We start from the raw sequence: 20,204 nt of genomic DNA on the forward strand, positions 1-20,204 counted from the left end.
ATAAATAATCTATGCAAAATACTTCCCTGAACAGAATGCACTTTTCCTTCTGTGTGGCAAATTTTAATACTTAAAAGCATTAGAACAGATGTTAGGTGCCTGCTAAACTTGTTTTCAGTTTTCTTTTATTTATATGTTAATGAGAATTTAATTACTTCATGAATACTTAAACAACCTGAGGGTGCCTGATATCATTAGCTTGAACATGACAAGCACCTCAAGTGACCACATGGGAAGACAAAAATTGCTTTTAGTTTACTTGAAGACAGAAAGATGAATCCATTTCACCCCCTGCTATGTTTTACCTGACACACAAAACTGGAAAAGCACAGATTCAATCTTGCTTCAACATGAATGAAAAAAAAAAATCAGCAAAGCACTCAGGAGCATAAGTTCTTCCTATTTGGTTTTGCTTCAATGTCTTTTAATAACTACTCAAGCTATACTCTGCTTTAAAATCGTATTTCACTGCAAAGTGTTCTGTTAAAGTAAGTCACTCTTTTTCTATGGAGTAAAGCCATGAACATTTTAAACACTATTCACGACTTTGAAATAGTTCTCCATTTGTGCTCAGTAGAAAGGGTTTGCTTGCTCAAACCATAGGGAAGATTTAACGAGAATAATATTTATAAAATTTGCTACGATTTTAATACTGTAGTGGAATGGTAAATCTAATATTACTAATTCGTCTTGTGATATAATTTGACAAATGCAAATAAATAGTGTTGGAGTTAAGGCAGTGTCAGAAGAAAATAATGTGGCATTTTAGGCATGCAGATTGGGTTTATTGTAAGTGAATTAGGAGGTTATAAAAACAAATTCAGTGTCAGCTGAAATCTCCAACCTTTCTTGTTTGTCTCCAGGAGCAAGGACAAGATACTTTAGAATCTTATTTGCATCAGGAGCCAACTTCACAGTTCATCCCCACTCATAAATGTCATAATTTATTTCAGAAAAGTTACTGAGGAATAGAACTGCACCTGCATCAGCTTTCCTTACAGAAAAAGGTCCTTCTATTGAACTCATTCATATTTCAAAAGGGATGGTCTCCAGAACTCTTCACTCTCCCAGAATTATTTTAAGACCTCAGTATTGTATACATTCATTCTCTCCCACCTCAAAAGACAAAGATACATATAACTTCACAAACAATGCTAAGGATGAGTAATCATACAGCTAGCATCCCCAAACTTGTTCTTTGAGTTTCTTTTTTCTGTTGACAAGTTTATATGAGGTTTTTCCTATTTCATCTGTTTATAATAACTTTATCAAAGCAGGAGGAAAAAAATCTCTTTATGCTTTCAGAACTTCAGATACTAGATATTTCAGATACTTACAGGATTGAACCCTTTCTACATAATCAACAACTTATAAAACCAAGGAGGTTGGAGAACTCTATTATCAGAAGAATTGGAAAGGGATCATGTCTCTGATCTAGCAAGGATAATAGATGTCTTAAATTACCCAGATGTTTGTGAACAGAAAATTATACAATACCACTTCCAGAAGCTTCAATCATTTAAAAAATATTGTAGCGTAGAAGGCTTGTTGGTAAACTACAAAGATATTCATTTCCCCTTCCTATAAGAATCAATCACCTGGCCAGACCAAACTCCCTAAGTTAGAACTGATGTTCTATGGACTTTGTAAGTAGTTCATGGAGAATATAAATCAATCCAATAGACCTTTTCACCATTGTCCAACCTTTCCCCTGAAGAGTTTATCCTCATCTGTTCTGTAAACTCCTTCATCTTCATTAAGCTCTATATGCCATGTCTAAATCTTTATAGTAGAGAGGAAATGGACCAAGAAACTGTGGAGAATCCTGTCTGAGATTCCAGTAGCAGTTACTAGATAGTAATTAGTAATTGTTAATGGTGGACATACAGTGATTCCAAAATAAATATAGCTAAAGATAGTATAATAAATTTTAAAAGCTTTCCTCTGGAAAGGAAAGGCATATTAAATAAAACAAAAATAAATATTTTACTACTTGTATTAAAAGTAGCATTTATGGGAATTGGAAAAAATATGAAAAGCATACATAGAGATAAGAAAATTATTTCTGCATTGCACAATGAAAGAAAACTGTAATGTTGCAAGAAAAGAGTTGTATTGTACTCTCGGTGGTGAGAAACAGTTACTTCTTTAAATGAGGCAATCGACTTTACAAGTAACTTTTATTTATGAGTTTTGTTTTCTTTTGGTTTAGGTAAAGTCTTTCAGGGAAAATGACAAGGAAGCATCACACATAATGAACTCACCCAGGCTCAGTTTTACTAATGACCTAGATGAAATTTTTCCTGTTGTGATTTTAAATTTTCTACCAAAAGCCTTTTACTTTGTCATTTTTTTAAATGGAAGATATAAACTCTAAATGAGAATGCTAGGAATCTGCCAACCTCTATAAGTGATGATGAATCATTCTTGAATGGGTATGTGTTGCAGTGAACCACTTGTTTGACCTGGCCGCCTGGCTAGCTTAGCTCCAAAATAACCATACAGAAGTTGTATTAATTAAAACACTGCTTGGCCCATTAGCTCTAACTTGTTTTTGACTAACTTTTACATCTTAACTCATTTCTATTAATCTGTGTATCACTACGTAGCAGTGGCTTGCCAGGTAAAATTCCCAGCATCTGTCTCTGGCTGATCCATGGTGTCTCTTTCTTACTCCACCCTTCTTTCTCCCAGCATTCAGCTCTGTCTTGCCCACTTACCTAAGTTCTGTCCTTTCAACTGGCCAAGGTTGTTCCTTTATTAACCAATGAAAGCAACACAGAGACAGAAGGACCTCTTACACCAGGTATATATGAGTTTATCCAATACAATCCCACCCCTGGTTTACCTGTTTACAAAATCAATAGGTTAGTGAGGCAGTCGTTAAAGAGCTTCACTGTGATCAGGAAAAGATTAAATGCTAAAGACACTGTTTTAATAGGGCATCTTAGCTCCCATACAGTAAGGCTTAAAAAGAATGGATTTATTCAGCGATGTAAAGAACAGCCTCTCTCTTGTCTTCACAGTGGAATGGAAGAGCTTTGGTTTTTCATACATTATCACATGATCAGCAGTTACAAGCCATACTTTACTTTTTAAATCAAAAAAAAAATGTTTAAAGCTTTATAATTCCAGAGAATGTACTGAGGGGAAAAAAAAAAAGATAGTTTGTAATGGACACAGTAGTAGTTAGCTTTTTTTCATTGGAGTGAGAAACAATAAATAATCCTTGAGGAAGAATTCTTTTTGACTCATGGTTAAAGAGAATGTAGAGTCCACTGAACAAAAAAGGCATGGTAGTTGCTTACATTGCATGCGAGATCAGGGAAGTATCAGAGGTAAATCCTAGAAATTTCGTAGCCTGTTTTTTTTTTTTTTTTAGCTATGCACATACACAACGCATGTTTAGAATAAATTCCCACTATTCAAACTACTAAACCTGTCTGGAAATGACCTTATGGAAAACCCAACAAGTCTTCTTCAGTATTTCTAAAACACACCCTTAAACATTGAATGTAGTTTGATTGTTTAAAATTGATAAACTGTTGACCAAGCATTCATGAAATTCTGGTTTAGATACCTAGCAAAGATTTTGATGGTCAGGGACTGTTTGGCAGGGAGGCGGTGAGGAATGTAAATTTAATAGAGAAAGAACAAAAAGAGAAACTGAGAAAATCTGAAGAGAATCAAGTTAACAATGAAGATTCGTCATCACGGACAATTCAACCTTTTCAGTGTTTCCTATTCTCTCATTTCTCATTACTTTCTGCAGGCTGTAAACATCTTTACTGTTTATCTGCCACTTGTACTTATTGCTTTGCATCCAGCAAGAGGAAACATACTGCTTCTAGCCAAATAATAAATATCATTTTAAATTATTTTTTCTAATTTTCAAAGATATATTTATAAAATTTTAACTTTTACTTTTGTAGTGTTAGAACATAACCTATTGCCATACTGTATAGTAGATAATTTCTTTACTACAGAAATTTTTCTACTCCGCCATGAAATTGTATTTATGAAGAGCTATAACTTACTAGAGGTGCTAATGGTCTCACATGCAAAATAAATATGTTTTGAAAATATAGGCAAAAGATTTTCTAAACTAGAAGACAGGAAAATATCTGATACTGAATCATATAACCTTTTCAGTCCTGAGCCCATTCTGCCTAAATTCTCAGAACTCTTGTTTCATGGATCCAGCAGGTGAAGTTGCTGCAATATTCAAATGCCATCATTCTGGATATTTGTTTCTATGTTGCACACTATGCATGGTATGATATGAAATGAGTTGATATAATATGCATCCTTTCTTAAAATTAAAGAACTCTGCACTAAAACTTTTGTGCCTAAAATACAATTGATAATGGTAGGTGAGAGCCATTTATTTTATATTTTTAAGTTTATGCATGGAAAATCAGATGCATTACCTTAATACATATCTTCATAGTAATAAACACACACATATATATCAAAATGAAAAGTGTAAAATGCCATAGGTTAAAAAAAAATCAAGTAGATCATTATAAGATATAGTTTTCACCAGTTAATATGTATGAAAGCTGTTGAGTAACATTTTAATCAGAAAAAGGAAAAATGAGAATAATTTGTAAGTCTTTAGTATATAGAGTATCATACAAAGTTTCAGAAAGGAAGAATTTGTTTTCTGACATTGCAAAGCATTGTGTGTAATATTTTTATTTTATAGGTGGATACATAAGTACAGCTATAAGGGACAAAGAAAGGTTTGGTCCCCAGTGAATAACAATCAGGCTTTCTGCTCTCATAATCCATAGGAGATTATGCTGTGGAATGTTCTGAGACCCGAGTCAATAGATTTCAATTATAAAGTGATGTGTGTATTTTTGATTTAGTCAAAAAAATCGATCACATATTGGTCAGTGGATTTCTGAGAAAATAATTTGTTCTTGCTCTATTTTAAATTTTTTATGGTTTCTCATTCTTGTGAATCATCAGATGTAGAAATCAAATAACATATTATTAATAGCTATTATTGGAGATGTCCAGAGACTGACATAAGTGTATGAGAGTTCAGTGAGATAAGGAGTACACATTTTCATAATTAAAAAATTATAAACGAGTAACCTGAAATAAGATAAAAGCCAAATTTTCCCTAGTGATGATTATCAAATGAGAGAAAAATAAGCCAATAATATTTTCTGTGAGTACTTTCTATTTTCTTGAAATTCATTCATGTGGCTAAGTTCCCAAAGTTGTTTTAATGGAGCAGTTTTCCATCTTACTGTTGCCAACTAAAAACATTTATTAATGTATGTTAAAAGTGAGATAGTACCTATTTAAAATAATCACAAGGTAATTAAATACAACTACAAAAGAAAAGAGAGCTCAAACAGAAATCACTTAAAAAAGAAGTTTAAGAATGTTTCTGTCTCCAAGATTGCTGGGGTAATGGAGGCACAGAACTTGAAGGAGCGGTCAACCAATAACTGACCCAACTTGAGGACCATGCTTGGGAAACCAGTAATGCTAGGCAGGAAAGCACAAAGACCCCAGGATAGAAACACGGGAGACTGGGGAAAATAAATCAACTAAATGATTACTAATGATATTCTGCTATAGGAATAGATCTGTTTCTGGTTCAGTTGTTATTAGGGAGGTGTCATCCAATCAGGCATGAGACTAGTGGAACTAGATGCACAGACCCACAGCCAAACACTGGGTGGAGCCAAGGATATCCTGAACTAAAGAGTGGGGAAAGGACCGCATGAGCTAGAATGATAGCGGACATACCAAGAACAAGGCCTACAGAATCTACAAAACAGCTCAGACAGACTCACTGAGACTGAAGAATAAAATCATGGATCCTGTGTAAGTTTGAGCTAGGTCCAATGCATAAAAATTATGGTTGTGTAGCTGGGTACTCTTTTGGGACTCCTAATAATGAGAGTGGGATATACCTCTGACTCTTTTGCATATTCTTGGGACCCTTTACATCCTACTGGGTTGCCTCTCCAACCTTGATATGAAAGTTTGTGCCAAATCTTATTGCATCTTCTTATGTCCTGTTTGGTTGATATCCCTGGGAAGCCTGCTCTTTTTTGAAGGGACAAGGAAGAGAAATGGATCTTAGGGAGAGAGGAGGAGAGGAGGGTATGAAAAGAGTAGAGGGAAGGGCATTGCCATGGGGATGTAATGCATGAGAAAAGAATAAAACAAAAAGAAAAAATGGATGGAGACATTTCCCTTATCATGATTGTATTTTTCAAATTTTTTTACTGTGACAAAATACCTAACATAGCATGGGAGAAAATATTTATCTTTAATCACATTCTTAGATAAATATGCCTTGATACATTGACTTTTGGCCCATCATGAGGCAGAACATCATGGAAGTACAAGCATGTGGCAGACAACTCTGAAGTCATGGATGGGAAACTGGAGTGTGGAACTTATCACAAATCTGGAGAGCTAAGTGCACTGACATGTCTTCTCTAGCTACCTCAGAATTTTAAAATTTCAGAGTTTCAAAATAGCACTACCATCTCTGGGAATGTGGTGGATACCTTTAATTCTTGATAACTTTCATTTTATACATGAAGTATAAAATGCCAATGAATAAACAAAGACTTATGGGAAACTCATAATGTGAAAATATATTTGGACTAGCTCCAATATGTCTATAGCCTTAAAAATTTAGAACTGCTAAAAGATTCAACACCCACTTGCATGTGGAATAACCAACCAGCAAGATAATACTTACCAAAAATTGTTAAAGAGGCATGATAGTTACGTGGTTAGCTAACCACTTTTGGATGAAACTTGAGCCCCACATGATGAAAATACTTTTTCTCTCTGGCACTGTACTTACCATCAACAGCCCAGTGCTGTGTTGTTACTGCTCCCGATCAAGGAAGTACAGCTTTGATAAATGTATGGGAAGTGTCTGTCAAACTGACCTCTAGATATTTAAGTTTGATGCTATTGATTAGTGCTGTGGCCATCTTTGGTCAACAAAGTTTGTTTTACAGTCAGTTATGGGTACTAAAGAGATTAATAACTGGTCAAAGGACTGAGAAGCAGTTATTTTTGGATGCCTACCAGTTCCGGGAATAATAAGGGAAAGAAGTTACATGAACATAACTACTGGATTGAAAGTTGGAGTCCTGCCATTGCTTCCTTAAGCTTTGTTTATTGATTTTAGGACAGGTAGTGGTCATAGTAATGAGAAAGCAGTTAAAACAGTTTTCTTGTTAATAAAAGAAAATGAGTTCATTTTCTAGAAAACTAGAGTTAAAAAATACTAAACAATTTTGTCTTTTCCCTTTCCCTCTTTTATATAACTGTAAGCATAAGTAGAAATGTCTGGTAGTATTGAGGGTATTATTGAGTGCGTTAGCATGCTTGCTACCCAGCCTGATGACATAAGTTCAGTCCCCAGACTCACATGTTGAAAGGGGAAAACCGATTTTTTAATCTTTACCTGTTTACTGTGGTGTGCATATGCACTTACACACACACGCATGCATGCATGCACCCCCATGTAAATAAATATAACCAAAACTTTAAATGAGATTTTTAAAACGCAACCACTAATGACTGCTTCACACACTGAATATTTGACTGTATTGAGGTGTTCTCTTTCATTTTATCCATGCCATCATCCGTAAATTCTCCCTGGAAAAAAGTGTTAGGACATTAAAAATTAGTAGAGAATTTCTTTGCAGAAATTAACAAAATCTCTACTGCAGCTCCTAATGGAATATTCCAGGTATCACAGTCTTGTCTTCAATCATTATCAGATGTCTATTAAATAAAAATTTCAAAGGCTTCTAGACCATCTTGTCAAGTTCAACCACAACAAAGTCTCCTCTTTTTTTAATCAATTTTCTATTTGTCAGACTATTCATTACTATGGCATAACACATCAATTAAAAAATAAAAGGGACAGAAAAATATGCTCAGTTATACTATCAAAGGTTTTACTCCAGAGTCACTGGTTCTGTTCATTATGATGCTCTGGTCAAGATGATGATCATGATGTTGAAACCATGTGCAAACGTCTTCAGAATTCATGGGAAATGGGCAACAGAGACAGGGTCCAGAGGAAGGAAAGTTTCTAAGGACCTAGTTTCAGTAGTTTGGCTTCTTTACAAATTTTCAGCTCCTGTTTTCTCTGAAAGCTGAATATATCAAAAGCTAGTGACTATCAGTGAATGAGCCTTTTAGAGCAATAATTCATTTAAAAGTCTGTGCACTTGTCATCCAAAAAATAAGAAAATAAAATGAGAACAGTAGATATGCCAAGAATTTTGATATAAAACAAATATAAACATACAGAACATTTAACAAAAAAAATATGGGGAGAGAAAAAATCTTAATATCTTTTTGCCTTGTTCAGTGAATGGTTACAGCTTCTGGAAAGGGCTAAAAGGAAAAAAGTACAAATATGTAGATGGATTGAATCTACAGCTAAAGAAAATAATTCTCTTATAACTCAGAAGTCTTCAAGAGGGTCATGCTTTACTTTCTTAATACGTTTTTTCTATAGGGAACTGGAACTGATATACATTCATAGGTATGTATAGACACACAAACACACACACACACACACACACACACACACACAGAGAGAGAGAGAGAGAGAGAGAGAGAGAGAGAGATTCCTGATACCAAGCTCTACCACAAGACTCTCCTCCATTTTCTTATTGATTTCTTTTATTTGCTTAACATCTATTATTTAATTTCTGTGCCTGTTGCATACATAACACTGGTTGAATATAAAGAGTAGCCACTTGTCCATGTCAGTAATAACAAAAGCAAAATTTAAGTAGGAGCTAAGGGCTGAAGATGTCTAATTACTCGATGAATGAAAAGTCCTCGTTGTGTAATTCAGTCAGTTCTGAGTGCTGTCTTTTTTTTTTTTTTTTTTTTTTTTTTGGTTTTTCGAGACAGGGTTTCCCTGTAGTTTCTAGAGTCTAGAGCCTGTCCTGGAGCTAGCTCTTGTAGACCAGGCTGGCCTCGAACTCAGAGATCCGCCTGCCTCTGCCTCCCGAGTGCTGGGATTAAAGGCGTGCGCCACCACTGCCCGGCCTGAGTGCTGTCTTTTTAAAGACATTTTCTCTGATGATTTCAATCCCTTGTAAGTGAGAAACACCTCAAAAGTCTCAAATTAATGCTTTAGAAGTTGTATTATATTAATTAGGTGGGAGAGATGTGTATACCATGTCGTATGTGTGCAAGTCAGAAAATTACTGAGTAAGTTGTTTTCTTCTACCACACAGGTTCTCGGGATTGAACTCAGGCACATTAATAATTGATTCTATTTTCTGAACCATATCAGCACTACCTAAGTTTAATCATTTTCTACAATTTAATTTCTTATATTTTAATAATATAAAACAACAAGAATTATATTTTAGTTAACATATTGTACCTTACAAAAAGAACCACAAGCAATTAAAGAATGCTGAGAGTGGGAAAATGGTCTTCACTAAGGAAGAGCACACCAAGTAGTTTTTCCACAGCAAATGGTAAGTCCTGAAAACATGCTTACAAATAGCATTATACGAGGATATATATTTGAATATTTAATTATACATTTGCATTATGATATACACGTATACATATATACTTATATATACATACATTTATATATCCATACATATAATTATCTGCATGAGACAGCAATTAGTGAAAACAGAGCCCATGAAATTGTAGAAGAGAAAGCAGGTGGTATATAGGAGGGAACTGGAGGCAAGAAATGGAAGGGAGAAATGTGTTTATATTATAATAAATAAGAAAGAAACAAAAACTGTACCAAGCACTGACATCCTTAGAATTCCTTAGGTACATATTGTAGAAGTAAAATATCTAAAGAAAGATTATGAGAATTAATGCTGAGCTACAAATTAAGAATACAAGCATATAATTTGTATTTTCAATTGAATTGTAATATATGATTTCTTCTTGCTTATAAAACATGACCCTTGAGGAAGGTTTTTAAAGTAGCCAACGTTATGAATATTTGTCATTAATATTTAAATTACTTTTAAGTAAATACTGCTCTAGTTAGATGAGTCTCTACTGTCTTACATAAACAGAACTCATGTTCTTTTATAATTACTATAACAATGAAAGATATTTCAAGTACTATATTGAACAGTAGTGGACATCTTCATTTTGTACCTTATTTTAGTGGAAACATTCTGAGCTTTATTCTGTATTTAACATGATCTTGATATTGAGCCTGTTGTATGTGGCCTTTGTTATGTTCAGGTATGTCCCTTGTGTAAATACATTCTCCTGGCAATTTATTATGAAATAGTGTTGAATTTATCAAAGACCTATCCTGCATCTAATTAAATAATGATGTTGTTTCTGATCTTGAGTCCTTTTTTGTGGTGTGTTATTTTTATTAATTTACCTATGTTGAATAATTACATCACCTATTGGATGAGGCATAAGTGATCATGTAAACAATCTTTTGGGTGTGTTCCTAAATTTTGTTATTAATCATTTCAGTGAAAGTTTTTGAATGTATGTTTTACAGAGAGATTGACCTATAATTTTACTTTTGTTGGATTTTTCTTTGGTTTGGGTAGTAAGGCAATACTCTCTTCATAAAAATGATTTGCAGTGTTCCTCCCTTTTCTATTTTAGACCATTCATTTCAGGAATATAAGTAGCTTCCTCTTTAATAGACACTTGATGAAAACTTTATTGTTCTGAACATACATATTGGGTTTTTTGTTTGGCTCTTTGGTTACAGGTTGTTCTTTGTACAGTCTATAGATGGCCATTTTGGATTAGAATCAACTTAATACATCGAAATCTCTCATAAGCTTTGTCTTGTTTTAAAGGACTTTTAACACATTTACTTACTTTACTTTACATGAATTACACATAATTCAAATTATGGAAACATAATCCTAGATAGCTAAAAAATTGAAGCTATTGCAAGCATCTGAAATAATGTCTGCCCTTATTGCTATTAAATCATCTGTTATTTTGCATTACATTTCAATCTTTTGATAAAAAATAAATGACATATAATTAAATTTCTTGAGATTAAAATTTCAGTGTTAAGGGATAGCAAATGACTCAGTATGTAAATGTGTGAAGGCTGATAGCCCGAATTTGATTCAGGAATCACACATGATAGAGAGAATAATGTCTGCAAATTTTCCTCTGACTTTCACCTGAACGTTATACATAAGCAAAGTCTCACATGCACACAAACAAACAAACAAACAATAAATAAATATATTTAACATGTTTGCAGGGGAAAGTTTTAAATATTACATTAGAATAATATAGATTATACAAGTATTTATTGGATAGCTTTCTTTTTAGATTTTCAAATATTTGTGTATTTATACTCTCATATTTATATAAAATGGGTGCAGTTTGATTCATTTTATATACATTGAACATAACATTTTGGCATATTTAAACACAATGAACTTTTTGTCAATTTTGTATGATTTTACAAAATAAAATAAGAAATAAAAACTATTTTTCTAAGATCTAATCTGATAAAGAATTAAGTATTTCACCTACTGTAGAGAAGGAAAAATTTCTTCCTCTATTAGAACTATGGATAACTGATCACATAGGAAAGATGTTTAATTAACAGGCTAGGTAAACTACAGTTATTAATAATACTTGAAATAGTCTTTTTAGAGATTCTTTACAACAAAATACAGAGACTTGTTTCTAAAACTACCATAATGTATAATATGAAATATGATAAATGCTTAGAAACATATGTAAAAGAATTGCAATATGTAAGTCAATTACACAGAACCCAAAATACTAAAGCATTATCTATATACAGAATATTTTGAGAATACTTGGCTTCTCAAGTTCTATAGGGTGGCAATATATCTAGATTTATAAATTGTTAATTAATTGAAGTACTTCATTAGGCATCATTAACAAGTTTGAGAACAAGTGTTGTGAAGGGACAAATATCTGAAAATAATGACCTTAGTTAAAGCAAACTATCATGTAAAGCAGATCAATTAATTGGAAAGAATACATTTTGACCAATACAATTTTAGGCTATAATTAATCAAATTAGCTTTACATTGGTCAAAAATTTAATATATTTTAAAAAATACACCTAAAACCTCTATGCCTATTTGACAAAAACAAACTAAATTACTGTTATTGTGAAACAGAAGCTAAACTATCCTGATCTCCTTGTGACAAGGGCAGACAATATAACAAAGATTTCCCCTCATTTTTATGTTTTTTGATATCTTTTACAATGTATACTTTTTCCTCACTCATCCAAGATCCATCCTTGTTTTCCTGTTGACACACTCAAACAAGTCAAATTTTTACAAACTCTTGAGTTTAGTTTAGGAAGCTCATATGCTCTTTGATATGTGATCTTCATTGGTATGTGATTTCCTCATCAGAGATCTCACCTTTAAGGGAAACCCACTCTCACCCTCTCCCAATGGCTATTTCTTTTTTCTTTCTTTTTTCTTTCTTTCTTTTTTCTTTTCTTTCTTCCTTCTTTTATTCTCTCTCTCTCTCTCTCTCTCTCTCTCTCTCTCTCTCTCTCTCTCTCTCTCTCTCTTTCTTTCTTTCTTTCTTTCTGGTGTTTTGAGACAGGATTTCTCTCTAGCTTTGGGTCCTGTCCTGGAACTAGCTCTTATAAACCAGGCTGGCCTTGAACTCACAGAGATCTGCTTGCCTCTGCCTCCTGAGTGCTTGGATTAGGCAAATACCAATACCACCCAGCTCCAATAGCTATTTCAATTGTAATTTGTTCCTTAGCTAGGGAGGGAATTCATGCATATTTTCCCTCTCCATGCTGGAATTTTGTAGGACTGACTACGTAGGTCTTGTTCATATTGATTGAACCACTGAGTGTTTATTGGTGAAACTGCTCTTCAGCATTCCAGAAAAGAGTATTTCTTTGTAACTACTACCTATGGCTTTTTTTTCTTTCTTTCTTTCTTTCTTTCTTTCTTTCTTTCTTTCTTTCTTTCGTTCTTTTTCTTTTTTTTTTTTTTTTTTTTTTTTTTTTTTTTTTTTTTTTTTTCTCTTGGTTTATTTTTTTTTTATATTTAAAAATTTCCATCTCCTTCCCTCCTCCTCCCCCCTCCCTCCCCTCCTCCCTCCCCTTTCTCTCCCCTCCTTCTCCCCCTTCCCTCCCCTCCCCTCCACCCATACCTCCCCTCCCTCCCTCTCAAGGCCAAGGAGCCATCAGGGTTCCCCACTCTATGCTAAGACCAAGGTCCTCCCAACTCCCCCCAGGTCCAGGAAGGTGATCGACCAAGCTGAGAAGGCTCCCACAGAGCCCGTCCATGAAGAACAATCAGAGCCCAGAGCCATTGTCCTTTGCTTCTCAGTCAGCCCCCGCTGTTGGCCACACTCAGAGAGACGGGTTTGGTCGCATGATCCATCAGTCCCATTCCAACTGGAGTTGGTGATCTCCCATTAGTTCTGTCCCACCGTCTCCATGAGTGAAGGGGCACCCCTCTCGTTCCTGACTTTCTCCCTCATGTTCTCGCTCCTTCTGCTCCTCATCGGGACCTTGGGAGCTCAGTCCAGTGCTCCAATGTGGGGCTCAGTCACCTTCCCCATCTGTCGCCAGCTGGAGGTTCCCTCACGGTCCTGACTTTCTTTCTCATGTTCTCTCTCCTTCTGCTCCTCATCAGGACCTTGGGAGCTCAGTCCGGTGCTCCAAGGTGGGGCTCTGTCATTTTCTTCATCTATCGTCAGGTGGAGGTTCTATGGTGATATGCAAGAAATTCATCAGTATGGCTATAGGAACTGGCCTTTTCAGGCTCCCTCTCCTCAGCTGCCCAAGGAACTAACTGGGGGCGTCTCCCTGGAAACCTGGGAACCCCTCTAGGGTCAAGTCTCTTGACAACCCTCAGGTAGCTCCTTAAATTCAGATATATGCTTCCCTGCTCCCATATCCACCCTTCCTATATCCCAAGCACCCCATTCCTCCGAGCTCCCCCCGCTCTCCCCTTCACACTTTTCTCTCCCCATCTTCCCTTGGCCCAGTCTTGCCCAACCCTCAAGTTCCCAATTTTGCCTGGCGATCGTGTCTACTTCCAATATCCAGGAGGATTACTATATCTTTTTTGGGAGTTCACCTTCTTATTATCTTCTCAAGGATCCCAAACTTATAGGCTCGATGTCCTTTAATCATGGCTAGAAACCGAATATGAGTGAGTACATCCCATGTTCATCTTTATGGGTCTGGGTTACCTCACTCAGAATAGTGTTTTCTATTTCCATCCATTTGCCTGCAAAATTCAAGATGTCATTGTTTTTTACCGCTGAGTAGTATTCTAGCATGTATATATTCCACAGTTTCTTCATCCATTCTTCCACTGAAGGGCATCTAGGCTGTCTCCAGGATCTGGCTATTACAAATAATGCTGCTATGAACATAGATGAGCATATGCTTTTCTTTCTTTTAATTTTAGTTTTTTTTTAATTTTTTTTCTCATTTTTTTTTATTAAAAATTTCCATCTCCTCCCCTCCTCCTCCCCCTTCCCTCCCCTCCCTTCCACCCATACCCCCACTCCACCCCTCTCCAAGACAAAGAGCCTTCAGGGTTCCCTTCACTATGTTAAGTCCAAGGTCCTCCCAGCTCCCCCTAAGTCCAGGATGCTGTAGAATTCATGTTCATTGTTGTTGTCCTTGGTTTCTCAGTCCTCCTCCACCGTCAGCCACATTCAGAGAGTCCGGTTTGGCCCCTGTTCCATCAGTCCCATTCCAACTGGACTTGGTGGTCTCCCGTTAGATCTGTCCCACCATCTCAATGGGTAAACGCACACTCCTCATGGTCCTGACTTCCTTGCTCATGATCTCCCTCCTTTTGCTCCTCATCAGGACCTTGGGAGCTCAGTCCGGTGCTCCTATGTGGGGCTCTGTCATTTTCTCCATCCAATGCCAGGTGAAGGTTCTATGGTGATATGCAAGATATTCATGAGTATGGCAATAGGATCTGGACATTTCTGGCACCCTCTCCTAACTGCCCAAGGACCTAGCTGGGGGCGTCTTCCTGGACACCTGGGAACCCCTCAGGAGTCAAGTCTCTGCCAACCCTAGAATGGCTCCCTTAAGTAAGATATATAATTCCTTGTTCACATATCCACCCTTCCTATATCCCAACCATCCTATTCCCCCAAGCTCTTCCCATCCTCCACTTCACACTTTTCTCGCCCCATCCCCCCTCACCCATCCCACCCCACCCCCAAGTTCCCATTTTTTGTCCGGCAATCTTGTCTACTTCCAGTATCCAGGAGGATAACTATATGTTTTTCTTTGGGTTCACCTTCTTATATAGCTTCTCTAGGATTTTTACGAATTATAGGCTCGATGTCCTTTATTTATGGCTAGAACCCAATTATGAGTGAGTACATCCCATGTTCATCTTTTTGGGCCTGGGTTACCTCACTCAGGATGGTGTTTTCTATTTCCCTCCATTTGTATGCAAAATTCAAGATGTCATTGTTTTTTACCGCTGAGTAGTACTCTAATATGTATATATTCCACACTTTCTTCATCCATTCTTCCACTGAAGGGCATCTAGGTTGTTTCCAGGTTCTGGCTATTACAGATAATGCTGCTATAAACATAGTTGAACAGATGCTTTTGTAATATGATTGGGCATCTCTTGGGTAAATTCCCAAGAGTGGGATTGCTGGGTCCTGGGGTAGGTTGATCCCAAATTTCCTGAGAAACCTCCACACTGCTTTCCAAAGTGGTTGCACAAGTTTGCATTCCCACCAGCAATGGATGAGTGTACCCCTTACCCCACATCCTCTCCAGCAAAGGCTATCATTGGTGTTTTTGATTTTAGCCATTCTGACAGGTGTAAGATGGTATCTCAATGTTGTTTTGATTTGCATTTCCCTGATTGCTAAGGAGGTTGAGCATGACCTTAAGTGTCTTTTGGCCATTCGAACTTCTGTTGAGAATTCTCTGTTCAGTTCAGTGCCCCATTTTTTAATTGGGTTAATTAGCATTTTAAAGTCTAGTCTCTTGTGTTCCTTATATATTTTGGAGATCAGACCTTTGTCTGTTGCGGGGTTGGTGAAGATCTTTTCCCAGTCAGTAGGCTGTCTTTTTGTCTTAGTGACAGTGTCCTTTGCTTTACAGAAGCTGCTCAGCTTCAGGAGGTCCCATAGTCATTCTGTCCCTTCCTCTGTCATAAACATTGAGCTTTAAGTGGAGGGGCCTTTAATACAGATGCCCCATTTAGGGCTAATCATTCTACAATCATTTATTCTATATTCTCTGATCAGTTTTGGTTTCTGTGTTAATTGTTACCTAGAACCAATAGAAACTTCTCTCATAAGTTGACTTATGTAGTAATCTATGGATATAGCAGTAAGTCATTAGAAGCTAATTTAATAATATGGCCATTTAATAGATTAACAGTACAAAATTTTCCCCTAGGATTAGATTATGGTCTGTCTACTCAATGGAATCTTGACTGAAGTAACAGTATGAGAGAGCTATGGTTTTCAGTTTTGAAGCAGGCTATAAATAAAAAAAAAATAGCTTCTCCCATAATATCTATGCTGTTGTTGTATGAGAGAGTGTGTCTTGACAGGTTTGTCATTGTCATAGCTCACCAGGTCCACAGCTGGCCAAGGCTGAGGATTCGTTTTCTCTGGTGGTGGCATTAATAGTCGTTATGCCATCTTCTTTCTCTTTCTTACATTCAAACTAAATAAAACTCATATCAGAAATTCCCCAATTTTACCTAGCCTTGGCGTTTAATCTCATCACTCTGAAGGAAGAGGCAGTAATCTCTGTGAGTTCAAGTTCTCCCTGGTCTATACATTGAGTTCCAGAGCATCCATGACTGTTACACCAGAAACCATATATTGAAAAACAAAATAAGACATATATTTCTTTATCTTATTGTCATAAGATAAATCAACATAATAATGTGAATTAACCAGGTTTATACATAAATAGTTAACTCCAAATTATGTATATGACTAGCTGAAATATGTGGACTACTTAGTTGAATGTCTAAACCATAAGATTCTCAAGTATTATAATTTTTTAATCCAAATTTTATATATGTTATATTAGATGTAAAAAATACCATTTTCTTTTATTACCAAGGAGTCTGTGCTTTTTTGTTTCTTTGTTTAATTTTGTTTGTTTGTTTTTGTATTTTAGAGACAAGTTTTCCCTGTAGTTTTGGTTCCTGTCCTGGAACTAGACTTTTAGACCAGGGTGACCTCGAACTCACAGAGATCCTCCTGCCTCTGCCTCCCAAGTGCTGGGATTAAAGGCGTTTGCCACCACCACCAGGCAAAAAATTATGTATAGTGTTCTTCCTGCATATTTACCTGCAGGCCTGTAGAGGGCACCGGATCTCATTACACATAGCTGTTAGCCCCACCACATGGTTGCTGGGAATTGAACTCAGGACCTCTGGAAGAGCAGCCAGTGCTCTTAACCTTTAGCCATCTCTCCAGCTGATTGTTTTTGTAAATTTCTGCATTCTACACATGCCTGGCCAAGAACAATCATCAAGGAAACCTTTAAGCAAGTCTTATTAGTTATGACCAAAAGCAGCATATACCCAAAATATTGTTGCTGGCTTATTGCCTCAGAGAGAAGAGCCACAGTGATGAGAAAGTCATGGCAGCAAACAGTCAGACATAATTGTATTGTGCCATCATGGTCTAACAGATTCAGTCAGAAGCCGAAAAATGACCCTCCATCCACATACAACAGAGTTACCTAGAGTATGAGTAAGCTATGAACTCTTGCAGATCACTTTCAGTGATGTGTTTCCTACAGCAAGACTCCACCCTAAGTTTTTCATAATAAGCCCAAACATCACTGCCAGTTTGGAGTAGTTCTCATAAGCCTGAGTCTATAATAGGCATTTCCCATTCAAAACACAGTAAATAGGATACCTTAGCAGAAATAAGAAGCAAAACCTCTTGTCAACCAAAACAAGCAAAGACACATACACAATATGCACACACACACACACACACACACACACAAACACACACACACACACAAAGAGAGACACAGAGATAGAGACAGAGACAGAGAACGACACAGAGAGAGATACAAATTTAGCTTATCAGAAAAAAACAGCACCACAGAAAGATCAAAATATAGTTATTCTAGCTAGTTACTTCAAGGAAAATAATTTTATCTAATCAGAGTACAGTTTTTTTTAAATACATTCCATGCAGTTCCAAAAAGAGAATCAAATTATCTTTATCTAATTCATAATAAAAATTTCACTAGGGAGTTCCAAAACAGAATTAGCATTTTCCATTCACATACAAGCCACAAGAGATCTTCAAATGCACCTGTTTATCTATGCCTCTTAATGTTTCTGCATATTGGAGCCAGAAACGTAAACAAATCACAAACCTTCCTTGTCCAACAAATTGTTCAACAAGAAACCTAATTTTGGTTAAGAAATATCACCAGAAGGTTGGCAAACTATCCCAAGTTGGCAAAAAGCCACAAAACAAAAAGGAAACAAAACAGCAATCTTCACTGCGCTGTACCAATGCTAATTCACCAAGCACACAACTTTAGGTATCCAGATTCCAAAGCAATCATTTGGTTTTTCATCAGTTTTGTTAGTTAGCACAGGACTTTCAATGCTGGCTATCAGGGAGAGAAAATAAATATCCAAAAATAAAATTAGATGTATCAGCTTTAAAAAATTTATCCATTCTTAGCCGGGCCGTGGTAGCACACACCTTTAATCTCAGCACTTGGGAGGCGGAGGCAGTAGCATCTCCGTGAGCTCTAGGCCAGCCTGGTATAAAAGAGCTAGAGCCAGGAGAGCCTCCAAAGCTACACAGAAAAAAAAAAGTCTCAAATACCAAAACAAAAAGGAAAAAGAAAAAAAAAAAAGAAATTTATCCATTCTCCCCTTTGACCCATAGCCTGTAAGCTGGGGCAAATTCCAAGTGCCTCATAATTAAATAAAAACATGACATTTGTGCCAGCATGGGCTACCAAATTCAGTTACTATATCACCTAGCTTTAAGGCCTGACTCAATGGTTGTCTGTATTAAAAAAGAAACTGCTATATAATTTGGAAATTATATTTTATTAGTGACAAATTTGTCCATATTGGGGAAATGGGTTGATTTAGTGTTTTGAGAAAAACTGGATAGAGAAGCAATCTGTTTCTTTCCAACTTGCTCTTGCCAGTGTTATAACTTATTGGAAGGATAACTAAAGTCAAGGAAATATGTCCTGTTCTTTACTGTGGTCCTTTGTCCCTGCTGATAAGACAGTTTCAGAAATAAGTCTTCTCCAGTCTCCAAGGTCAGGACTTGAGTGTTATGTCCCTTTCATGCACAACATGTTGTTTCTCATAGGGAAGGCAGACGCAAAAGCAGAATTTTGTAAAAGAGATTCTAGACTATACTTATTATAATTCTATGGAAACTAGAATTCTCTAAGATATATCACATCTCTCCTTTATCTCCATAAGCAAACCATGAAAGCTAAAACTGCCATAAAATCTTCTCTGTGTGGGCCAGTTTTATTTAGTGAAAAAATAATATATGTGTAGTTGTTGTATTTTTTAGTCTTTACTATTTTGGGGGCTTCCAATCCAGCTCCCAAATAAACACTGAGTCTTTTTCTTACGTATGAATAACTGGCTGTAAATTGCCTTGTTTCTTGCCAGCTTTCTTTAACTTAAATTATCCCATCTATCTATTCCATCTGGGCTTTTCCCTTCTCTTTCTTCTGTATTTCTTACTTTCACTCTTACTCAATGACTGGCAGTGTGGCAGAGTGGCTGGCTTCTAGAGTCCTTCTCCTTCCCCTGCTCTGGTTCTTGATCTTTCTTATTTTCTGATCCGTCTTTTTCTCCTTCTACTTATCCTCTCTGCCTGCCCTCCCTGCCTATCCTTGCTGTTGGCCATTCAACTCTTCATTAGGCCAATCAAGGCATTTGAAACAGACAAGTAACACAGGTTAACAGAGTTAAACAAATGCAACATAAAGGAATGCAGCACATCTTTGCACCACTAAACAAATACTCCACAGCATAAACAAATACAATATATCTTAAAATAATATGCTACAACACTCAAACATCCACACATACACAGTAAATATAAAAAAAGCAAAGAGGTTTATTTTGTAATAGTTTGGGAGGTTTCAGACAATATCAGCGGGCTTATGGGCTTGGAACTACAGAATTTAGAAGTCATTACTA

Source organism: Arvicola amphibius, chromosome 13 (genome assembly GCF_903992535.2).
Source record: "Arvicola amphibius chromosome 13, mArvAmp1.2, whole genome shotgun sequence".
NCBI lineage: Eukaryota > Metazoa > Chordata > Mammalia > Rodentia > Cricetidae > Arvicola > Arvicola amphibius.